This window comes from Lynx rufus, unplaced genomic scaffold (genome assembly GCF_022079265.1).
Source record: "Lynx rufus isolate CCGP_SWC_20201006 ecotype Redwood Valley unplaced genomic scaffold, mLynRuf1.p SCAF_9, whole genome shotgun sequence".
Classification (NCBI taxonomy): domain Eukaryota; kingdom Metazoa; phylum Chordata; class Mammalia; order Carnivora; family Felidae; genus Lynx; species Lynx rufus.
Genome location: NW_025814897.1, coordinates 64,879,188 through 64,899,468, shown reverse-complemented (window position 1 = coordinate 64,899,468; position 20,281 = coordinate 64,879,188). Strand labels below are relative to the sequence as shown.

Here is a 20,281-nt window from a genome sequence, read left to right as displayed (position 1 = left end):
AAGTACATCTGAAAGAGAGTAGTGAGAAACAAACTGGAGGGGGGTAGGGGGTGCCATATTGTTCAGAGCTTCCCATGTCAGGGAGATTTTAATGACTAGATCAGTAGTGAATGTGGACACAGTGAACATCTGAGCAGTAGAATGACTTGGCCAGTGTTCAACTTTTAGGGAGTTACTGTGGGAGCATGTGCAGGATGGGTTGAAGGGAGAGAATAGTCAGAGGGATACCAGCTAGGATGTTAGGAAGGAGAGATAGCCCAAAGGCAGAGTCTGTGTCACTTGGCAATTAACTGGGATTCAAGTTTTAAGTCTGAAAGACCAGGATAATGGTAACCTGATAATTGGTAGTTTAATTAAATTTTATCTTTTATCTAAGGTGATCTGACACAATTTAAATACACACACACACACACATGTACCAATAATATTGAGAACATATTAAGGGTAAGATAAAAAGATTTCCCACTGTATTTATAACAAGTCACTGTGAGGTGGTGCTTTTAGTAGGAACAGAAAGTCTGGGCTAGGAGTGGAGTGGGAGGGAAGGAGGTTGAATTCAAATTGAGAGGATTGTGGATGGCTATCACACAGACACAGCTGGTGACATTGATTTGGGAGTCATCAATGGACAGAGGATGGTAAAAGCTAGGGAATCAACGAGATGGTTCAGGGATAGGGAAAAAGGTAACAGAAGGTTCAAAGACAGACCTTTGGGAAAATTGTATCTTTAAGGTTTGGGGAAAGGAGCAGCAGTCTTAGATGCCTGAAGATGTTCAGGTTAGCTCATATCAGGAAATAGTAAGGAGTCTTTTAATATGGCCTTTCTAGCACTCCTGGTGTATTTATGGTAGACAGGGCCTGTTTGGTTGTGGTTTTGCTTCTCTCATTAAGAGCTTAAAGCAAAACCAGACATGGAGATCTTCAGGAGTTACACATAAGCAATTTTTAAAAAATATGATTTATTGTCAAGTTAGCTAAAATACAGTGTATACAGTGTGTCCTTGGTTTCAGGGGTAGATTCCTGTGATTCATTGCTTACATACAATACCCAGCACTCATCCCAACAAGTGCCCTCCTCAATGCCCATTACCCTTTCCCCCCCTCCCCATCAACCCTCAGTTTGTTCTCTGTATTTAAGAGCTTCTTATGGTTTGCCTCCCTCTCTGTTTCAAACTGTTTTTTCCCCTTCCCTTCCCTTGTAGTCTTCTGTCAAGTTTCTCAAGTTCCACATATGAGTGAAAACATGATATCTGTCTTTCTCTGACTGACTTATTTCACTTAGCATTATACCCTCCAGTTCCATCCACGTTGTTGCCCATAAGCAATCTTGCTCAGTAAAATGTTTGTTCTTCTGGATTCCGTGCCATCTAAAGGCAGGAAGACATTCTTGCAGATTTCTAGAATCAGTCAAGACTTTCCGCCTCCATTTAAAGTGTGACCGTTCTCACTTCAGCTGTGATGCAAAGCAGTTTAGTAAGTCTGGAAGAACCCAAAGAGCCAGTAGATCGACTCTGGCTTTATTCAACAGCTCTTGTGTGATAGAATATTTTTCCCATGTTAGCTATCATTGATATAATTGCACATTTGCCTATGAAGTTTCTAAAACATGGTTCATGCATTCTAATTTCTAGATTTAAAAATTTTTCTTTTTGAATAGCCATATATTTATTCATCATTTATCCTATGGAAATTTTTTTTTTTTTTGCATCCAAAAGACCTCTAATTGAATGCTTTTTCTTTTTTTTTTTTTTTTTAACAGTTTTCAACCCAGTACATACTCTGACTTTGTTCCTGGACAATTAAGTTTGAGGCTTGCTGATAACATCATTGTTTAGCCTATTAGTTCTTATAATATAACTAGACCTTATGATAAATTCAGGGAAAAACAAAATAATAAATTTCTCATAAAAAATATTTGACCTGTAATTTTCTACCTAAGAGAAAACGTATGGTCCCTTTAAGAAATAAAATACTAATGGAGCACCTGGGTGGCTCAGTCCGTTAAGCGTCTGACATGGGCTCAGGTCATAATCTCATGGTTCATGAGTTCAAGCTCTGTGTTGGGCTCTGTGCTGATGGCTCAGAACCTGTAGCCTGCTTCGGATTCTATGTCTCCCTCTCTCCCTACCCCTCCCCCACTCATACTCTGTCTCTCTCAAAAATAAAACATCAAAATCAAAAAATAAATATAATAAAATACTGAGGATTCTGATTTAACTGCTCTCAAATTTGGTGAAAATAACCAGTGATTAAATACTTTTTCATGTGCCAAGAATCATTCAATTTTACACATTATTTTATTAAATATGTCATTATCATTTCCCCATTTTCCTAATGAGGAAACTGAGACACAGAAATATTCATTAGTTTTTTCCAAATTCACAAAGTAGAGAAAGTAGATGAGTCAGGATTTGAAACCAGGTAGGCTGATTCTAGAGCCCTCAGCCTAAACTATACTGCGTCCCCATTTATGATTCCCTTATGATATATGTATATATAACATTTATTGTGTTTAATATATTCAATGTCTGATGATTCAAAGTATTGGTTTGTGTTTTACGACTCATTATTTGAGTAATTCAAGTAACTTTGTTGAATGACCTAAGAAATCTTCTTAGCCCCTGGGAAGGGAGGGGCACATGAACTACTTTGAGAATCTGGTAAAAAACTAAGTATCTGATCCTAGGAAAGTTTCACTCAGGCAACATCCTGCATGCAATTTCAGAGGTTTCATGAGTTTATCAGGTCTATCCTATGGTTTCCTCATAGAATGATACACTGACAAAAAATCCCAGCTTTCCTGAGTCAACCAATCCTCTCCCATTGGCTTCTCCGACAGAAGGAAAGCATACCTGTCCTAAAGCCCTGTACTCTTCACAATCCCAGAACTAAAACCCTTCTCTTCACTGCCTTGCTTTTACTATAGCAGCCTTGGAAATGAATACAACGTACCGAGCACCTATCGGGCAGTCAGTCAGGGTTTCCAACCTTCTGGAAGCATCCACCTTGAGTATTTCCAGTGAGACAAACAGACTTCTTCATGTCTGACTGGAAGACTTGGTTTCTATGTTCTGCACCGGCAAACCTATGAGTATTTATAAAATGTAATGAGTCTGTTATGTCTTGTTATTCCAGAGCTTCCTGGGTACCAAGGGAACAGTATATACAGAGTTTCTATGAGATATTTTACATTTGATTGAAACCACCCTTGGGAATTAAATCCCTGAATCATCCTGGTAACATAATGATGGCCTGGGTTATGATGCTTTGGTGCATGTACTCAGGATGACTCTCAAGTCCAGAACCTTCGGTGTGATACTTGGAGACAGCCTTTCTGCCCTTGGCAGGGCATATGCAGTGGGGTGGCCTTGAAACTGTGGCTGGGGTGGGTGCCCAGGGAATGTGTTTTAGGGGACAAGGTAAGATTACGCAGATTGTAGGACCAGGTTGCACATATGAGACATTTTTTGCTTGCAAAGAAAAGGTGGCCTTGGCTAGCATATTTATCACAACAGACAATGAAAGAGAAAAGCAGTCTTCATTTTCCCTATGGCTATATCTTTCCTGTTGAACCAAATTAAGGAATAAAATCATATGCAAAGCCAGGTCAGCAACTAAATGTTCTAATGCCTCCATAGACCTCCCTCCCTTTCTCTCTCCCTTCCCCATTCCCCTCTGGATTGAAATTGGGGCAATCAGCACACCTGATATGGCCAGAGGCAGTTTTCCGGTTTTTGGATCCTGGCCCTCTAGGTCATTAATTGTAGTGATTTGGTACATTCTGTAAACTATTGCTGCAAAGAACATTGCCCTCAATGTTGGCACTCAAAGCAAGGTAGAGCTAACGTGAGAGTGTTCTCCAACTGGAAAGTGCATTTGCTGTCTCCGGGCATTTCCCAAGTTCATTAACTCACCACACAAGAGGAGGTAAGCTGGAAGAGAAATGTGTTTGTGTCAGACCTAGAGACATGGTTCTAGTGGCCATTCCTAGTCAATTTTTGCCATTTTAAGTAACTTACAGCAGGTAAATATATGGCTTTTTATTCTGGTTAGAGGAGAAAATTTCTAGGCTATAGAGGGCATAGACTGAAACAGAAGTTTGATTTGGTAATTGAAGTAGTCCATGATTTTGCAAATGCCATATCTGATCACAAGCAGGTTACCCTGACACTAAGAAACCAGACTTCTATTTTGAGATTCCCTAGGACTGCTCCCCTATGTAGTGACCAAGAGGGCTGGAGAAAGGAACAAAGCAAGAGTCAGCTGAACTACTTCCTGTTCTGTCACATCTCATGTTTGGTTCCAGTTCAAATTATAATCAGTGTCCTTTTTATCAAGAATTGTTTTTTTCTAAGGATTTCTCATTTCCAAATGAGCCAATTACAGGAATTAAATATCTGGATGTGGAAAAAGCTAGGCCTCCTAAAGGCTGTTTTTGCAGAAATGCAGGTGACATTGTACATCTTGTCCGAGCAAATGCCTAGCAGGGGGAAGGTGAGGAGAGAAGCCAATACTGACAGAGCTGAGGAAAAGTGGGCCATGGCACTTTTGAGCCAGAACTTACACTGTGCCCCATTCCTCAGCCCAACTGGAAAAGAAGTTCTAGATCTAAGACTAGCAGATAGTCTCCAGTGAGATTCTGAAGGGGAAGGCATCTTGAAGAATCTGAGTCATGAGATTTCATTGCAGTTTTTAGGAAGGACTCGTATTAAAGGAAGGTGCACATATGATTCATGCATTCAGCTGGGGACAAACTTTAAGAAAGAGCATTGTCCAGGGGCGCCTGGGTGGCGCAGGCGGGTAAGCGTCCGACTTCAGCCAGGTCACGATCTCGCGATCCGGGAGTTCGAGCCCCGCGTCAGGCTCTGGGCTGATGGCTCAGAGCCTGGAGCCTGTTTCCGATTCTGTGTCTCCCTCTCTCTCTGCCCCTCCCCCGTTCATGCTCTGTCTCTCTCTGTCCCAAAAATAAATAAAAAACGTTGAAAAAAAATTAAAAAAAAAAAAAAGAAAGAGCATTGTCTGGGTGGGCAAGAATCTTGGTAACATTTGGATCTAAGGGTGGTGACTAGTAAGGGCATCAGAGGCATAACTCAAAACCGTTCATATTTTTTGTTCTACCACAACCAGGAATCATACAGGTTTGTCGATTCTTTCACTGAACTGTGAGTCAGTGGGTGCTCTGACTTACTTACCATGTTTGCCTCGGAGTAGCCGTTGCACTTGGTTTGAGGCTTAAGTATACATTTAGATTTTCCTTGGTGGAAAGTCCCCATGTTAATAGGGTGGAGTAAGTTAAGCAACTGGGAGCATTCACTTATAATTCTGTCCTACTGTTACCAAAAATTTAAATAGGCCTGGACGAAATGTGGGTGTTATCATCTGAGTGGAAAAAGCTCAGCTTTCAGAGTAAAGAAAGGCTTCTTCACTCGTATATTTACTATCTTTGTGAGTCATGCTCGTGCTGCGACTTCCCATCAGTTTGGCTTGTTTGGCCTTTTTACGATCTGAGGAAAGAGACACGGTGGCCAGTGATTCTACTGGGGGTATTGCAATTCAGGTGCCTGACTGATTACATCCGCCTGTGGCCAATTTGAGTGATATCAACATATTGACCTATAGGATTTGTTCAATAATGTGCTATCAAATAATTTTGCAATAAAATGAGAACCCCTGGAAATGACAATTAATTTGATATGTATTTTCCTTCAGATAGAAAAGCCTGCAGATGAGAGTAACTCAGGATTTTCGCTGTTTACTTTGTAAGCTCAAAATAAACAAGGTATGTTCCACAATATGAGAAATGAACCCCTTCTGTATTTACTACCCACAGACCCCACAGTGTGCAACAGAGAAAAAAGGAGTGGTATAAAGAAAATTTTTATTTGAGAAAATAATAAATAAACAACCGCTAACCAAAATTTCTAATATGGACTATTACTCTTGTTTTGTGCGCAACATTTTGGTTTTCTGCATTTGATAGATTCTGTAATTCAAACATTGTATCCCAGTTTCCAAGGCCACTGACACCAGTTCAGCTTAATTATTAGCGGCAAGAACTGCTTTCCTTTGAAGTACACTTAACAATCTTTCTCTTTGGTGCTGTCCCTGAGAAATTCCTTCCCTAAGAAAGCCTTGAGGTGTGTGACAGGGGAGCCAGAATACTTAGGGCCAGAGTTACCTGGTCCAAGTCAGGACAAGATTTGAGCCAGTTTGTTTTGGAATCTCAAAGAAGAAAGTTGGATAGACCCAGGAATGAGAAGTGGAAGATGTAGCTAAAAAAAAGTTTCAGATGGGAGAATTGTTGGGACTAAAGCCAGGATGGATACCTGAGAGATGAAGACAGTCTTAATAGCAGTAGGGATCTTTACAGAGACATAATAAAAAAGTAGGTTTTCTGTTGAGTAAAATTCCCAACATCCAAGAGCTAGAGTCTGTGGGACTATATAAGACAAGAGGTGGATGATGGTCCAGTCAGCAAGCAGCAGTAAAAAAGGCTATGATTGCATGTGCCCTTGAACTCAAGTGAGCCCTGGCCAGCAAGTTATTTTGGATTTCTTTAGACAGCATGATTGCATAGTTCATAAGGTGACCGATGGACATGCATTTCCCATAGGATACTCTGGCCAGGAGACAATCATCCCTGGTGAGGGGAGCACGTAAGAAATGACATCTGTGTGAAGGTGCCCATAGTAACAATGGTTGTTCTCTGTAACAGGAGACTGTGCAGTAACCTGAGGGAAAGGCAGCGCCCCCTGCAGACTAAAATGTGCATAAGACAAGAGAAATTCCAACCAAAGGGGTTTATCAGGATTGTCTCCTGTTTCCTTGCAAGGATGATGACATTCAATGCTAAGAAAAACACAAAGAGGGACCTTTGATGTTCTTGATTTTTCTGGGAACTAATGGGGGAAGTGTTTGGGTCTGGTACACTGAATTTCTTCAGTCATTTTGTTTGTTCTTGAATTTTTTTCTTCTGGAGGGGAGAATGAGAAAATAACAGACATTAAGGGAAACAATGAGTGATTAGAAGGATTGAGATTAGATGTCAACAGCGATCCTTCACCACCCCTCCCGTATCGTTAGTGTGGATAAAGAACATTGAACATAAACTTTTAAAAAATGACATTTGCTTCTATGGATCTTCTCAGTCATATTTTCTTCACTCCTTCCTTGAATTAAGCACTACAGGCTTGCATTCAGATAACACCCCACTTACATTACAGACCAATTGTAGCAATTGATTTCTGAAGAATAAAAATGTCCGGGTAAAGAGATGATCTAAAAATCTTCAATGGAAGGAATTCTGATGATAGATCATGGTTTGATCTTTACCTAAGAAGATATTAAAATAACAGCTACCCAGCATAGTACGTGCAAAAAAGTCACACACCAAGTTATACCACCATAAAATTTCAAATCCTAAAAACTTTTCAGAGAGAGAGATTTTTAAAAAGGTGTTAGAAAAGCATCAACACACCTCACAACAGCTATGCTGAAAACTGGAAGACAATACATTGGTTCAAAATGCTAATGTAAAAGTATTTCTTTCCAGCCAAGAATTCAGTAACTAGTCAAATTGTTGCTCAGTTGTGAAAGATAGAATGTATTTTCAACCTCGAAAAAACCAGGATATTAAGATATAACTGGAATGGGTACTGTTGACATTTTCATATGGTTTAAAGAGTGATGGTAAGATAAATAAAGATTGAATGAATCAGATAATAAGATGTTGGTATTTGGTACTCCATTTGTGTCGTCCTCCCCTACGGATAGATACTCAAAGAGCTCACAGTAGAGTTCATTGCTAGACTAAACCATCACATCCGTTTCTTTCTGCTCTTTGCAATACCAATTTATGTGAAAAATGCCCCATATTGACCAATTGAATTCCTAGAACTATAACATTAAATAGCTAATTCATGTTTCAAAGCTATTGTTGCATACTCAGCTCTATTGTCTCCAGCCATTCTTTTTTTCAGAATTATTCTAGCTTATTCACAAGCACATGGAGTTAAATAAGAGAAACGTTTTGCTCCAGTCCATGTACTTACTTGTGCCCAATATGAAATTTCAAATTCCTTTTTTGTGCATCTCATATTGCTTTTGCATTTGTTATTGTACTATTACTATATGTTTGGATATTCTTCCCCCAAGTACTTAAAGTTAAGTAAATGGACAAGCTTAAAAATACACTTTGCATGTAATTTGAAAAGAAAAAAAAATTCAAGTATTCATCTCCTTAATTGTGAGAGAACCCAGCTGAGAAAGGCAATTTGATAAAACAGGGCAGAATATGACATCTGTGATGACAGAATATGAAGATGTCAGTAATTCTTTTAAGCGTTTTATGGTGCAACAAAATGGTGAAAGATTCAGTATCTTTTTGGCCATGGGTTATTTCTACAAAGGCTTTTTTTTTTTTTTTGAGAGAGAGAGAGAGAGAGAGAGAGAGAGAGAGAGAATGAGAGCATGCTAGTGGGAAAGAGGGGCAGAGGAAGGGAGGGAGGAAAGAGAGAGAGGGAGAGAGAGAGTCTTAAGCAGGCTCCATGCTCAGCGCAGAGCCCAATGCAGGGCTTCATTCCACACCCTGGAATCATGACCTGAGACGACATCAAGAGTTGGACACTCAACTGACCAAGCCATTCAGGCGCCCCCAAAGGTAATATTTTTATGTGAGTTTTCAAATGCCTTCGTTAGCCTCATTTATGCTCTTCTAGCTTCACTGTAAGTCAGATTGTATTTGCTTGAAACCTAGATCCTACCATACCTAGAATCTTTCTCATCTCTTGTTTAGTCAGCATGCACACATTTGCCCAGAACGTGGCTGATGTAGGAGAGGATTTTCAAGCCTGTGTTGATTCCTGAATGAAACCCAACCGGGTGTCCCCTCTCAGTGGTGGGGCGAGCTTCAGATTCAGATGGTACTTACCAGTCATCCATAAAGTCGTTAACAGAGATTTTAGAGATTTTACTAGAAATGCTAGTTTTGGGGGCACCTGGGTGGTTCAGTTGTTTAAGTGTCCAACTCTGGATTTCGGCTCAGGTCATGATTTTACGGTTTGTGAGTTCGAGCCCCATATCTGTTTCTGGTATTCTGTCTCCCTCTCTCTACCCCTGCCCCACTTGCTCTCTCTAGCTCTATCTGAAAAAAAAAAAAAAAAAAAAAAAGGCCAGTTTTGTTTAATTCCAAAGAGCCAGGTACTTTCAGGCCTCAAGAGAAGATGAATTTCTCTAGTATTTGTAATTTCTGTTTGAATACATACACATATATATGTCTCTTTCTGTGTGTGTGTGTGTGTGTGTGTGTGTGTGTGTGTGTATGTGTGTGTGTGTGTGTATATATATATATATGGAGAGAGAGAGAGAGTTAAGAATTAATGACATCCCCTGTTGGTCTAATGCCCCTGTTATCTGGGTAAGTGCTATGATTTGCAGATGTGTTACCTTGAACTGCTGGGGAGACAGAGATAGGCAGAGACTGTGTCTCACTTATGAGGCCTCTGGGACCAGTCTTCAGTTCTGTACCTCAACTTCAGTTCCGAATATAGGAGATGTGAATCCCTGAACTAATCCTCAGACACAGCGTGTTTTCTAAAATTGACTATGAGCAAAGGCTGCCCTGCTCCCTGAGGAGTCATTAAAGCCATCTACTCTGAGCCATCTAATCCAAACCCAAAGTCTAGCTTCAGGAAAACAGCTTCCTCATCAAAGGCAAGTTGTTGTTCTAATGAGCTTGAAAACTTATTTGCTTATAATTGCAATAAGTAGGCCTTGGTTTCAGATCAGAGCCAGCATCCTTGTAGGACTGAATAATAATGCTAATAAAAAATAAGAGTAGCATCATAGGTAGTAGTAGTAGCAATAAATTAATTCTAGTGCAAACATTCTTTCTTCCTTTGAGAGTGGAAACCAGTGAGTGACAGGCATCTGTTATAGCTGGAGCAGTGAGGGGGCCAGGGTCCTAGAAGCAGAACAATGCCCATTATAAACTGGGTTACTTATGGCACGCCTGGCTGGTTCAGTAGGTAGAGTATGCAACCCTTGATCTCAGGGTTATAAGTCTGAGCTTCACACGGGGTGTAGATGTTACTTAAAAATAAAATCTTAAGGCGTGCTTGGGTGGCTCAGTCGGTTAAGTGTCCGACTTTGGCTCAGGTCATGATCTCGCAGCTAGTGAGTTCGAGCCCCGCGTCGGGCTCTGTGCTGACGACTCAGAGCCTGGAGCCTGCTTTGGATTCTGTCTCCCTCGCTCTCTGCCCCTCCCCAACTTGCTCAAGCACGTGCTCTCTTCTCTCTCTCTCAAAAATAAACATTAAAAAAATAAAATCTTGAAGAAATTGAGCTATTTGTATAAAATTGTAAGTGTTCTTTATAATTTGATACAAGGCCCTAATCAGATGTATGACATGCAAATATTTTCTCCTCTTCTGTGTGTTGTTTCTTCACTGATTGATAGACTCCTTTTAAGCACAAAAGTTTTAACTTCAACGAAGCAAATTTACCTATTTTTTCTTTTGTTGCTCATGTTTTTGATATCATCCCTACGTGTCCATTACTAAATCCAAGATCATGAAAGATGGAAGGAATGGACGATATAGGAGCGTGTATGTGTATTAACGTGAATGGCAGAGGTGTTCAGAATGTCAGTTGATGACTATATAAAAACTTTGGCCCAATTAAAAAAATGGCATAAGCTATAGAAATACAAATTTTAACCTCCAAGCTATTTCATTCAGCCTTGACTAAAGTTAGAGTTACAGTCAGAGGGCTCATATCACTAGCTGCAAACTTGAAAGATTAAGAAACTGAAGTTTTAAGTAACACAGACTTTGAGACGAAAATGAACTGAACTAGCCATTACATCTTGCTGTATAGATATGAGTAAAATGTTGGAAAAATACTTTTTACATATACATAATTAAAGAAACTAAAGACCCATTTTGAGGGAGTAAGATTTGTATTTCTTAGCTAGAATAAAGTTGAGATGCTTATAGGATAGGGAAAGATAGGATATAATAGCCAAGGAGGGAGGCTGCCTGGGTGTGTTGAGTGTCTGACTTTGGCTCAGGTCATGATCTCAGGGTTCGTGTTTGAGCCTGCATCGGGCTTGCTGCTGTCGCCCTGTCAGCACAGAGCCCACTTCAGATCTTCTGTCCCCGCCCCTCCCCCACTCACTCTTTCTCACAAAAAATTTAAAAAAATAGGCAGAGAAGGAAAGGTTAGAAGTTGAGGTCTCTGGGTGGGCAAAAACACATATTTTGAAACAATGCTGGGAGCATCTGACCACAGTAAGCTTAAGGTTCCTCTTTAGAATGTAACAGTCACTCCTTGGAGGATGGAAAAGAATGAAATCTTGCCATTTGCAACAATGTGGATGGAACTGGAGGGTATTAGGCTAAGCAAAATAAGTCAGAGAAAGATAGATATCATATGACTTCACTCAGGTAGAATTTGAGAAACACAACAGATAACATAGTGGAAGGGAAAGAAAAATAAGATAAAAAGAGAGAGGGAGGCAACTCATGAGAGACTCTTAAATACAGAGAACAAACTGAGGGTTGCTGGAGGGGAGATGGATGGGGGGATGGGCTAAATGGGTGATGGGCAATAAGGAGGGCACTTGTTGGGATGAGAACTGGGTATTACATGTAAGAGATGAATCACTGGGTTGTACTCCTGAAGCCAAGACTACACTGTATATTAACTAACTTAAATTCAAATAAAAAAATACTAAAAAAGAAAAAAAAAGAATGTACAGAGAGCACCTACTCTCCCTCCCCCGCTCAGGTTCCCCTCAGGAGTTTGACAATCAAAATATCTAACCAAAATAACTAAACCATGAAACTCATGTTATACAAGGGACAGTATGACCACAGTCTGACTCCTCACACAGCGGAGTCAGGCCAATCAAGAATGGACAACCCAGCACCTAGAGTTATCAAGCCAATAAGGGTAGAACCTGAGAAAGAACAAGGGGGAAGGGAAGTGGGGGGCAGGGGGTAGCCCAGAACCTTATAAAGCAAAGACCCTTGCCTATAGTTGGGGGTATTCAGCTTCGAAAGCCCCCCTCTCTGCAAAGAGAGCTTTCATACTATTCTTACTTTCTAATTTTATACTCTAATAAACTTTTGCCTGCTGCCATTTTGTTCTGTGTCCACCTCTTTGTGGGACCCAAGGAATTTAACAAAAATCCCCTACCCCTGGACAAACAGAGCAAGACTAACTCCATTTTATGTTACACCCACCATCTCATGTATAACCCCCACATTTCCTACTTATTGCTTAAGACACTCCCCCACCCTAGTCAAGCCGCTGAGCACACCCTTACTGGAAACCGGCTCATACAGGAATGCGGAACCCCTAACCACCAAAGAATGTAAACCCCGCCTTTTGTCTGCCAAACTTGCACGCCAATTCTTAAACCCCACCTTTTGCCCGCCAAACTTTCAGGCCAATTCTTTTTTTTTTTTTTTTAACGTTTATTTATTTTTGAGACAGAGAGAGACAGAGCATGAACGGGGGAGGGGCAGAGAGAGAGGGAGACACAGAATCGGAAGCACGGACTTTTTCGCGCCAATTCTGACCAGAGTGATAGGCTAGTTCAAACAGTTACTATAGGGTAAATTGTAATTCAATTGGCCACCTGCATGTGGACTAACATGACTGTGCAACTTTCTGTGTTACAATCCCATTGGCCACTGGCCCCTATAAAACTGCTATGCCTCTTAACCTAGGGGTCCAAGTCCCTGCTCCGCTGTGTCAGGTATACTTGGGCCCAAGCTCGAGCTTGCAAATAAACCCTCCTGCGTTTGCATCGGTATCCGCTCCTTGGTGGTCTCTCGGATTCGAAATCGGAGGCATTACACTCTTCATTCTTTGAAGTGGCGAGACAACGAAACCCGGGTATTGAGGTAAAGGATCCTGCAACACTTGCTTTTAATAAACTTGCCTGTGAGAATCATTTTACCTCTACTTATTGATTGCTATGTATCTTTCAAACTTGACACCACCCCATTCTAATGCTTGTCAGCTGTGAGAAATTATTTTTGTGTTTTATCTTTGAAAAATATTGAACTAAATGTATTCTTTCTTGATATCCAATCCTTGATTACTCTGGTCTGACCTAGTTTTAATAAACTTAATATTAATAATATCTGTAATAATTCTTAGGCTTGGAAAAACCACTGTTTTTCTTCTTGTAACAATTATGTTCAAATTAAATAAGTAGGGAAAATAGCAGTAAAGGTTCTGGTCCTGAATTCCAATGTAGTGGGTGGGGGAGCCCCCATAACCACCAAGTAATTCTCTGGACGTTGACTGAGTGTCATACAATTCAACTCAATTCTGACACTATCAACCTGGAGGTAACATCAGATCCTACAGTTTAAGGGCTCAGTCACACAAAACTACTGCCCTATTATCCAACTTCAGCTGCCAATACCAAGCACAGGTTATCATCTGTGCTTCTGACCCACCTGCTATAGATTAGAGGTTCCTACAACCCCTGCTTGGACTTCAGACACCAGTCACAAGTTCAGGTTATTACCTGTACTTCTGTCTGACTGGCTCTAAATTAGAGGTTCCCACACCCCCATCTTGGGTTTGATCACTTTGCTATAGCACATCACAGAACTCAGAGGAACATTTTACTTATGAGATTACTGATGCATTATATAAGGATACAACTCAGGAACAGCCAGATGAAAGAGATGCATAGGGCAAGGGATGGGGAAAGGGTGCGGACCTTCCATGCTCTCTGAGCAGGCCAATCTCCCCAAATCTCCATGAGTTCACCAACCCGGAAGCTCTCCCAACCCCCTCCCTTTGGGGTTTTATGGAAGCTTCATTTCATAGGCATAATTGTTTATGGTGGCTGATTCAATATCTCGCCCTCTCTCCTCCCCAGAAGTCAGGGGGTAGAACTGAAAATTTCAGTTCCATTCCTCCGTCTAATCACAGGGTTCGTTCTGAGGGCAATGAGCGCTAATCCCCACTCAATCCAAAAGTCGCCTCATTAACATAACAAAAGGCACTTGGTTGCTCTCACCATTTAGGAAATTCTGAAGGTTTGAGGAGCTCTGTGCTAGAAACCAAAACTAAGAAATATATATATATTTCTTATTATTCATCACAATATCACAAACAAAACACAGAAATCCTAATTATTCTTTAGGAAAGCTCTGATTTACAGACACTGACGAATCTCAACCATGAAGTAGTTTAAAGAGTCCAAAGTGGTTTCCTACTGGGAGTGGGAATTTGGATTTGTAAAGAACTGGTCAGTGGGCCATTGTTTTCTTTATGAGCCATTTTTTTAAAAAATTTTTTTTTTCAACGTTTTTATTTATTTTTGGGACAGAGAGAGACAGAGCATGAATGGGGGAGGGGCAGAGAGAGAGGGAGACACAGAATCGGAAACAGGCTCCAGGCTCTGAGCCATCAGCCCAGAGCCTGATGCGGGGCTCGAACTCACGGACCGCGAGATCGTGGCCTGGCTGAAGTCGGACGCTTAACCGACTGCGCCACCCAGGCGCCCCTCTTTATGAGCCATTTTAACTAAGCGCATGTAATTATGTGAAAGTACAAAAAAATGAATATTAAATTCTTTTAATAAATAACTCCCTCTGGCTGCTGTGTGGAAGGCCAGATGTACATGTAGGAAAATCAATAAGGACAGCTAGTGTAGTGTTGAGATCCAAAGGGAGTGGACACATTCGATAGGAATTTAGGAGGTAAAATCAACAGGAGGTGCCCACTAATGAACACAGGACAGGAAATGAGGGACCTTAGTTCTGGCCTGTAGGTCCTGCGAGTTTTAGGGAATTGGACAGAGTGTCAAGGGTAGAGAGAAAAATGTAAATCGAGGACTAGCTGGGAACCAGTGGTCATTATTGAGCCACTCAAGTCTTGAAGTTCACTAGATGACAGTCCTATTAAGAGTGCACATTTTAGCATTTAGTCTGACCTGGATTTTGAACCTGGGTTTAGTTTTACCATTTGAGCACATTTGGACAAGTGGTTTAATTTAAACCTCAGTTCTCTCTTGGTGAAGTTGAAATAATGCAAATACTTGGTTTACTAAATTATCACGAGGATTAAATGAGAAGAGGTAAGTAAAACGTCAAGCACAGCATAGCGCTTGGCAAGGAGTTAAGTCTGGATGAAAGTTGGTTAGTATTATTACTGGAAACCCATCAAGGTGCATCAGGAGAGTGAGATAGGACTTTCTCCAGTTAGGATTAGCAAGAGAATTAGAATGAGTCTCAGGTTGAAGACAGCTGTTTCTACCATTATTCTTCTAGTCAGATAAGCCACTAGCCAGCTCATTGAGGCATGCAGGCTAAATCCAATCTGGAAGTCATCCCAAACATCATCTTACTTCACAGCTCCCTGTGTATACAATTTTAAAAGATACTCATTTCATACTTTTTGCTAGAAAAAAATGTATACATGTCTTTAAAATTGTGTTATTTAAAGTTCAACTTTATATGGCATTCCATCCCAAATTACCCTGGGTAGCTAATGGAGTGCCTTACCTACATCACTATAAAATGCTTACAAAATGAACACATGTTGAATGAATGGAGCTAAAGTTATATTTTATATTTTTTAGTATTCCTTAACCTGAAATATCAAAGTAAACTTAGAGCCAATATTTAGCCAGGAGATTATTTATTATATTACACTCCCAGTAATTATCAAATGAAAGTGCACCAATACCTAGATAAAAAGAAAAAAAATAAAGAGATCATTTGAGAACTGACAGAACCTTTAAAGATTAGCTGTGTCTGTGTGAAGGGAACTGCTCAATATTCACTGGAGAATGTGATAATGACCCTGGTGCTTGTGAATTCACATTTGAAACTTCAGAATCTTCTGAGAGATTTATCCCCAAAGACAAACAACAATATAAGATAGCATGGCTGCTAAATAACAATGACTTTGAATTTATTGCTCTAGGATGAATGAATTCTTATTTCAAGAGGTGAGGTTTTGGCTTTTACAGCTTAATACTATTTTCTAAAATTGTATCATTGTGGAGAAACAGGGCAGATGTAACCCAGTAGTCAGCTAACAAGTGACCTGAGCTGAATTAACCTAAATTTCTGCGGTCTATTTAGTGCATATAAACAGGCATACTTCAAGGTACCGGGATTCCTCATTTATCCACTCATAAGACCAGAAACTCGCAAGGTCTTTTTACGCTATCCAAACTTGGAACTCAGCCATAATGCTAATAAATTCACTAGCTTTGTGATGCTTTGTGGACTTACTGTTTGTAAATATCTCATGGAAAGATTTCCTTTGTTTATTGTTCTGAATGCTTTAGCTTACAGGAAAACAGATACTTTGGACAAAGTCTAGAATATAAAACCAGAAAGCAACGGAGATGAGGTTCAACCTGACCACCGGCTGGGCAGACCTGGGTAAACTTCTTAACTTTTCAGGCTGGAACTTTATTCAGGTGTACACTATGTCAAAAATAAAATTATTTCATTCTATAATTCTCCAGTGAGAAAACATTGCTACATCAGGAAACGATTTGATTTGTTTGAATAAATGTAGTTTAATTATGTCCTAGATATTAATCATCTATATTGCATAGTAATTAGGTTGATATATCAATCTACTTGGTAAAACAATATTTTAATGGTGAATATTACATGTACATAACAAATTTACAATAGGTGACTTCATTTATAACCTTAAATTGAAATTCCCTTCTATTTCCTATTTGTGCTATCAAGAAAATTGTATTTCTCCTTTTAAAAAATGGTCTTGTTTGGGGGTGCCTAAGTAGCTCAGTCGGTTAAGTGTCTGACTCTTGATTTCAGCTCAGGTCATGATCTCACAGTTTGGTTCATGAGTTCAAGCCCTTATTGGGCCCTGTGCTGACAGTGCTTGGATTCTCTCTCCCTCTCTCTCTCTGCCCCTCCCCTGCTTACTCGCACGCGTGCGTGCATTCTCACCCTCTCAAAATAAATAAATGTTTAAAAAAATGGTCTTGTTTTACTGGCACTGTAAACTTTGTGATTTACTAGTACCTTTTTATACGATAAATAAATAGGCCTATATCTACATATTATTATCGTTTCTGTTATGCTTACCATTCCTTTTGTTCTTTTCATAAATCTTAACTTTTTTTTGTCTTTAGCTTTAAAGCTACTTTAAATCCATTTTATAAATATATAATATAAAGACAAAAGAGTGTACCCTGTTTGAAGTTTCCCTAGTATTTCTGCTGAAAACTATTCTTAAGATATAGAATACTCATATAAATATATAAACTTTTGACTCTAAAGTCATATATAAAGTGTATACGTTTTGTACTATAAAATAAAAAAAGTCCAAACTTAGCTTCAATATTAACTTTGTTATTGAATTTTTTAAATGTTTATTTATGTATTTGGGATAAAGAGGCATGAGAGAATGTAAGCATGAGTGGAGGCAGCGAGAAAGAGAGAGAGAGAGAGAGAGAGCGAGAATCCCAAGCAGGCTCTGAGATGTCAGCACAGAGCCTGGTGCTGGGCTCAAACCCATGAACTGTGAAAACATAACCTGAGTGGAAATCAAAAGTTGGACGCTTGGAGTGCCTGGGTGGCTCAGTCGGTTAAACGATTGACTTCGGCTCAGGTCATGACCTCACAGTTCGTGAGTTCGAGCCCCGCGTCGGGCTCTGTGCTGACAGCTCAGAGCCTGGAGCCTGCTTCGGATTTTGTGTCTCTCTCCTTTTCTGCCCCTTCCCTGCTCATGCTCTCTCTCTGTCTCAAAAATAAATAAAAACATTAAAAAAACTTAAAAAAAAAAAAAGTTGGACGCTTAACCAACTGAGCCACCCAGGCGCCCTGAATATTTACCTGTTTATAATAACCTCTTGGTGTCTTAACAAAAATGAAACCATCAAATTTGTAACTTCTGTAATGTTTTCATCAGAGCTTCAGTTTGGTAGCAGCTCTGTGGCCTCGTGGATTCCCTGGGGGATGGGAACCACACTGCAATTTCATTGGGCCTAACTGATAACCTGTCTTCTGAGCCATCCTCTTCATAACCATCCTTTGCATCTACCTGGCGACCATATCTGGCAACCTCAGTACAATCATTCTTATCAGACTCGCCTCTCAGCTCCACCACCTTAGGTAGTTTTTTCTGAGCTGCCTGCCCTTGGCTGATATAGGCTCTTCATCTTCTGTCACACCTCATATGCTTGTAAACTTCCTGATGGAGAGACATACAATCTCCTGTCTTGGACGTGCTGTCCAGGTGAGTTCAGCTGTTTTCTTTGGGTCAAGTGAGTGCCTCCTTCTGGCTGCCATGACATCTGATCGCTTCATGGCCATCTGTGACCCGCTGCTTTATTCAACCAAAATGTCCACACAGGTGTGTGTTCGCTTACTCACGGTGGCTTGTGTAGGCAGTTTTCTCAATGCTTCTCTTCTACTATTTGCTTCTCTTTTTTTACTCTTCTGCAGAACAAATCAAGTCCATCACTTTCTCTGTGATTTTGCTCTTTTAGTTAAACTCTCCCACTCTGGTATCAGCACCTCTGCAAGTGTCCCCTCGTAGACGGCTGGCACCATTGTTGTGGTCACGGTGTGTCAGAGCTGCCTCCTACATCTGTATCCTCATCACCATCCTGAAGATGTGCTCCACCAAGGGACGCCACAAGGCCTTTTCCACTTGTACATCCCACCTCACAGCGGTCACTCTGTGCTATAGGACAAACACGCTCATTTATGTGATGCCCAAGTCCAGCTACTCAACGGACCAGAACAAGGTGGTGGTGTCTGTGTTCTACATGGTGGTGATCCCCATATTGAACCCCCTCATCTACAGCCTCAGGAAGAGTGAGATGAAGGCGGCTCTGAAGAGAGAGCTTGGCAAAGCTTATTTTGTGATACTTGATATAATAATATGCTGTAAATATAATAATAAAAAGGATAGAGAGTGTGGTCTAAATATATCAGTCCGTATGTCAGCCAGCATGGAGCTTTTTAGTCAAGTAAAATTTGTCAATCAGAGGCTTATAGTCTGTTACCTTTAACAAAATTAATTTAAATCTAAGTTATAAACACAAATTGGTTCACATGAAAACATAATCAACTGAAAATCCTTCATAACTTGTATTCATATTTCTTCAAAAGTTGTTCTCTGCATTAGTTAAGGTTATTGTACCTCTGAACCTTTAAGACTATGTCCATTTCAATCACAGCTTATCTTGAAATGAGCATGATAATTACTAGGACTGAGTATATTCTGAGAGGAAATGACTAAGGGGAACCAGACAGTAAAACAACTGGAAACATTTTTGCAGTAAGGTTATCTGCTGGGGACGGGCTCTGTGGACCCATAAATGCTGGCCTGTTTGTGGACCCTGGCTCCAGCCTAGCTGCAGAGGGCCTCATAAAAGAACAGGACGAGATGCCCCGGCCTAACCTGTGAATGCCTCTGTCAGGTCAGACAGGTGACTTCTCTGTGGGAGTGAGTGTGACTCCTGAACTCCTCAGAGACTGAGTAAACAAACAACTCTTAGAGTGACTTGTTCATGGAGAGACTCACATCCTGTGAAGGAAGCTGGAGGGGACTGGGTTGTGTTTCCCCCCCATAAAGCTTAACTTTCCTTTATGTGCTGACCATTATCATGCTTATTTCTCTTTCCTAGTCCTCTCTTTAATGTTTTAGACAAAAATATTTTTGTCTAATAAAAGCCGAGCACAGCTTATCTCAAACTAAAGTATTATTTCCCACCCCAAATTGCTCCCTCTGATATTCTGTAACCCAGTAAGAGGTACCTCATTCAATCAGCTTATGGATTCCAAACCCCAAAAAGAAATTGAATTCTTTCCCCGCCTTCACATTCCTACATCCGATCACAAAGTGTGATACATTCAGAGTCCAATATTTACTTCCTACGTCTTTTCATTTCTGTTGTCAGCAATTCTATTTCAAACTACTACCTCATACATTTATTGTACAGTAGAACTACTGTGATAGCTTACTTTTACTCGGCTATGGCGATCAGTTGTTTGGTCAAACGCCAGTCTATGTGTGGCTGTGAAGGTATTTTTAGATGTTAGTAATATTTAATCAGTAGAATTTGAGTAAAGTACATTACCCTCCAAGGGTAATTCAATTAGTTGTCCAATTGGGGTTGTTCAATTAGTTGAAAGCCTGAAGAGAAAAAAACTGAGGTCCTCTGAAAAAGAAGGATAATACCTTTGGACTCAAGACTGCAACATCAACTCTTATGGAATTTCCAGTCTGCTGGACTGCCCTGTGGATT

At 40.3% G+C, this 20,281-nt stretch overlaps 1 pseudogene; it reads left to right on the top strand.

Annotated features, from left to right (window-relative positions):
* Positions 1 to 4,401: 4,401 nt before the first annotated feature.
* Positions 4,402 to 19,440, top strand: LOC124505978 (olfactory receptor 502-like; annotated as a pseudogene).
* Positions 19,441 to 20,281: the final 841 nt, after the last annotated feature.